The sequence below is a fragment of the Astatotilapia calliptera genome, chromosome 18, assembly GCF_900246225.1.
Source record: "Astatotilapia calliptera chromosome 18, fAstCal1.2, whole genome shotgun sequence".
NCBI lineage: Eukaryota > Metazoa > Chordata > Actinopteri > Cichliformes > Cichlidae > Astatotilapia > Astatotilapia calliptera.
The window spans coordinates 13,855,909-13,860,924 of record NC_039319.1 but is presented as its reverse complement, the minus strand read 5'-3'; the positions used below and the strand labels follow the sequence as shown (position 1 = coordinate 13,860,924).

Here is a 5,016-nt window from a genome sequence, read left to right as displayed (position 1 = left end):
TCAGTGGGGCACAGAAAGAAATTGGCAAGAGCACCAGAGGCGCAAAACACCAGCTACTGGTAGACAGAGCAGTTGCCCGACATTGCAAGACTATAGGCTGACCAACCTGTGAAATGCCTAGAACTATACAAAATCAACAGGACCCTAAGAGCCTTTATCAGGAACTCGATGGGAATGTGGTGTATAAGACTACAAGCCCAAGTCGCAATCAAGTGCGGGCTCTGCCTCAGTGAGATCACTGACAAGACTGGCTATGGATGACATCAAGCTGTATGTCAAGAGTGAATGAGACATCGATTCACTGATCCACACCAGGATATACAGCAATGACATCGGACTGCAGATGAAAAATGAGAAATTCTACTTAAATACAGTACTTTGTTACTGCTCTGTAATATATTATCACAAAGCAGACACAGATGGAGGTTCAGAGAAAGAGTGTGATGTAAAAGAGTGTGATTAGGCTCAAACAAAGATACCCTAATTACTTTAGCCTATGTTGTAAAGAAAAAAAAGACTTCCCAAATCTGCCTATGAGGGTAATTTTAACGTTCCACCTCTCATGTGTAACAGACAACATATTTTTTAAGCTTCATTTACTCACATGCCTACATTAACAATATACTCCTAAAATGATGCTGCATGGCACACATTAAAGACTTTATATTTAAAGGCATACTTGAGTTATTGTATGTGTGACAGTTTACTTACTATGCAGATCTATGATTAAACTCTACGACTGGTGAGCTCCCACTGATCAAGAGGAGGTCATGGTGTAGATGCTGTCAGGCAATTCTTCATATCAAACGTCTAAATATTAAAACGTGTAAATATCAAATCTTTACACGTTGTCAAGAATATACACAAAAATGTGAGTTAATTATTTTCCAATTTTTCCTGCTGGTTTAATCATCTCCACTGCCTGTGTCAGAGCTAGGATCACATTCATACACATTGTAACTTGCAAGTAGATGTTAAAAAGTATGTATCCTTCTGGGGCAGAAAAAAAAATTAAATAAGCAAAATAAAACAGGAAAAATATCATTAACATTCATAAATGATGATGTAAGTTAAACAGAAGCATCAAACAAGTCTTCATTTGAGCCAAGATATGGTGAGCTTTGGTAATGTTTTGTGTAAACCACAAGCATCATTGCTGCAAACGTATGTTACGTTAATGGTAAGATAAACACTGTGAGGAAATATATTGGTGTCACATCTGACTGAATGTGAAACGCAATAGTAATGTTAAGTTAACGTTAAGTTAAAAACTAAGAGAAAATATAAAGTCTACACAGCAGAATAAAGTTCCTAAGAAGCCTTTATAATATAATGCAACATATTGCATTAGGTAGAAAAGTCAGTGCACATCTTGTTTCTTATTCACCTGATTTTTGTAGCTGTCACAGGTTTGAGTCTGTTTTTTTCTCTCTGCTGCCTCTGTCTGAATTTAAAACATTGCTGCTTATTGTATTTGTGCTTTTTTTGGAGCTTGTGTTGCAGATGTTTACTGTTTTGTTTATAGCTCATAGTTATAAGCCCTCTGTATAGGTCACCTCCTCCCTGTTTCAGAAGAAGCTATCAAATTTCTATGTAATGTAAACTTGGAACGTGGAAATTTTACATTACTGCATCTTATTGCCTTCGAGCACTTTCAAACAAACTTAGTGATGGTGCATGAAAACCAGCTAAATTGTTTATAGTAAGTCTGGGTGGTTAGTTACCACACTCTTTGTAGGTTTGCTTTTATTCTGTACAAAACTGAAAAGCATTTCGATCATTTTTGCTTTGCATATTTTTTTTGAGTGATTGTTTTTGACATTTGACATTTTTTTTTGTATTTTTCGTAAAATTTTGTTTTGTATATTTTGCATATAAACTGGACAGTTGACTTTTGTATACTTTCAGCTCAAGCGGAAGGTAATTTGTGTAGTTGCAATATTAATTAATAAGTGAGATATACTGTAAATATGATTAATTACAGTATAAGCCCATTTGACTGTTTTCTTAGTTTTGATGATATATCAACATATTTTCTCTTTGTCCCATTTCAAGGTCTAAAGTGGTGTTGGCTGGTTAACTTTGATGGTGAGCTCTACTAATTTGCTTGCTGTGGTTATTCTTGTGGGTAAAAATGAGATTTAGATGTGAATTTTAGATGTGAAGTTAATTTCTTGAACATTCTTCCTCTTGGTAGTCACAACTCTGAGTTCATGCTTTAAATAATATGTATGGACTGATTAACCTCTGTTTTATTTCTTTTTTAGAACAAATTTTAAAACAAAAGCTGCTCACTGACCTATAAAACACATCAACACCAAAGTAACACAAACACTATTATTGGAAAAAGATGTTTGTTGTTTAATTTTCATGAATCTTTTTTTATGTCATGCTTTATTGGCTGATATGAATTCCCTCCAAAAATAAGAGATTTTGTAGAATTTGTAGGTAGAAAATAGATGTGATATCATTAATACATTTTATAAAAAACCTTTCCATACTTACATGAATATTTAAAGTGAAAAGAAACAAGATGGAGACATATTTCTGGGATCATAGAGGATTTAGAAGAATTTGAATAAATCTCAGAGCAAAATGTAAAATCAGCTTTCTCTGCACTGGGATGGAGACAGAAATCTTAACTTCAGCAAATGAATCTAAAATTTTAATTAGTGGCTAAATATCACTAGCGTAATGTGATGAAACAAAAATATGTGAATGTAGTCAGAGTAAAACAGCATGATAGATTAACATCTAATGAAGCTGAAGTTGTCATAATATCATGTCTTACTGTGTAATTTGACGTACTTGATTTTTTGACTAACAAAGCCTTTTTTTAAAATTTGGATTTTGTTTTTGTGCAAGAAGAAAGTGGATACAATGGACTCAACTTTATACAACTATGATGATTACTATGACTTTACCTGGGACTATGATTATGACAGCTATGAACTCTGTAACAAAACAAGTGTCATCCAATTTGGAGCAATCTTCACTCTGGTGTTTTTCTCCATTGTGGTGATTCTCAGCATCTTTGCCAACATCTTGGTCCTCGTGGTGCTGGTCAAGTTTGAGAATTTGAAATCCCTCACCAACACCTTCATCCTGAATCTGGCTGTATCAGATCTCTTCTTCACAGCTTCTCTGCCCTTCTGGGCCTACTACAACATGCACGGATGGACCTTAGGGGAGCATGCATAAAAAATAGTGAACTTTATCTTCTGCCTTGGATTCTACAGCAGCGGTATCCTCCTCATCCTGATGACTGCTCACTGTTATGAATCCAATCTAAAGCCTCTGTCTGACATTATTTCTGCCACAGGTTTTTACAGTATTGTAGCATCTGTGATCATTTGGGCAGCTCTCTCTGTCCTGGTCGTTGGGTCCTTGGACAAGACACTTTACCATATTGCCTACTGGTGCTGGCCAGAGGGGCCGATGGCGCGATATGGCAGCCTCGCTTCTGTCAGTCTGCCCCAGGGCAGCTACAACTGTAGCTTGCCTGCACCAGTGTGTGAATGTGAGAGTGAATGAATAGTGGAATTGTAAAGTGTAAAGTGCTTTGGGTGCCTAGAAAAGCGCTATATAAATAATAAATTATTATTATTATTAGTTAGCGTTCTGCTATCTAGTCTAGCTTTCGCTGCCAGCAAAGTTTCAGAGTCAAAGTACTGTGTATATGCAGATTCTTTTGGGAGCTTGTGGGGAATCTACCAGCGAAACATCCTCTTTCTAATTACCTCAGTGGTATTCATGTTTTGCCACACTCATATCATGTGCAGGTTGCTTCATCCTGATGAACAAAAAAGAAGAAACAAACATGGAAACTAATTTTTATTCTCATGGTTGTTTTCCTTGTTGGATGGTTACCTTACAATGTAGTGATATTTCTGCAGTCCTTTTCCTACTGGCCCAGAGAAAGTGACTCATTAGGGGAAGATTGTCAATATAGCAAAAACCTGGATTATGCGCTTGAGATTACTCGACTTTTTGCATTTTCGCAATGCTGCCTTAATCCCGTGTTTTATGTGTTTGTGGGGGTTAAAGTCAAAAGCCACCTAAAAAATCTGATAAAGATTTCAGGCCCCCCAAAAAACAACAACAACAGCTTTCGCAGTAGGCAAAATCAACTCACAGTGACATCATTGACAAATGCTGAAGAGCTGTCAGTGGTGCCTTAATGTCGGGAAATCCAGAAGAAAGACATCTTATTCATTAACATGGGCAGTTCTCAAAATTTCTAACGTAAATTCATGATTCTTAAAAAAAGAATATCTTTATCTTTATTGTGACTTTGCAACATGTACATTACAAATCTGCTTCACTTAGGAATTAACTGCCAACATGTTATTCCAAAATTACTGTTCCCACTGGTAGTGTTGCTGTGAAGTGTGTCATGCAGATTGTAAGATCTGAGAGAATTCAGGCTGGTGTGGTCAGAGTGACGTCCTACCAGGTACTGCAGAGGGGTAACTGAAACAAGAAGAATACAGTGGGTGAGGATGTGTAACATGTTGTATTACATAAAGTTTTTTCAATGTAGTTACCTGTGATTATCTAATCCTTAATTCTAATTCAAAGAGCCTTTCAGTGCTGTTAATGTAGTAGTTTTGATAGCATGTTGATCTACTGACTATGCCATACATAACAACACACAAATAAATGAATAACAAAAAATCTTATATTCATATTATATTTTATATACTTGCAAAAATTTTTTGTGTAAAATTATGTCAAAAATATTAAAAGACAAAATGTTTTATGGGGTTTTATTTATTTATTTTTTCAAGATGTGGTTTATGTTAAGGGCGGTATCTCTGATTTCGTGTGAAATGAGGAAAGGAACTATTACTTATCTCAAGACTATCACAGCTTTCACATCATAGTGCAAGTCAGCAACGTGGCAGTTGACGTTTGCGGTAAGTTGATCAGTACTTGTTTTTATTACAAATGTGCTACATAATTACTTTTTATATTTACCTAAAATACAAAAACTTAAACTAAAATCAACAATTT

General features: G+C 35.6%; 1 pseudogene; it reads left to right on the top strand.

The window, feature by feature from the left end:
• Positions 1–2,880: 2,880 nt before the first annotated feature.
• On the top strand, positions 2,881–4,181 carry LOC113010780 (chemokine XC receptor 1-like; annotated as a pseudogene).
• The last annotated feature ends 835 nt before the right edge of the window (positions 4,182–5,016 follow it).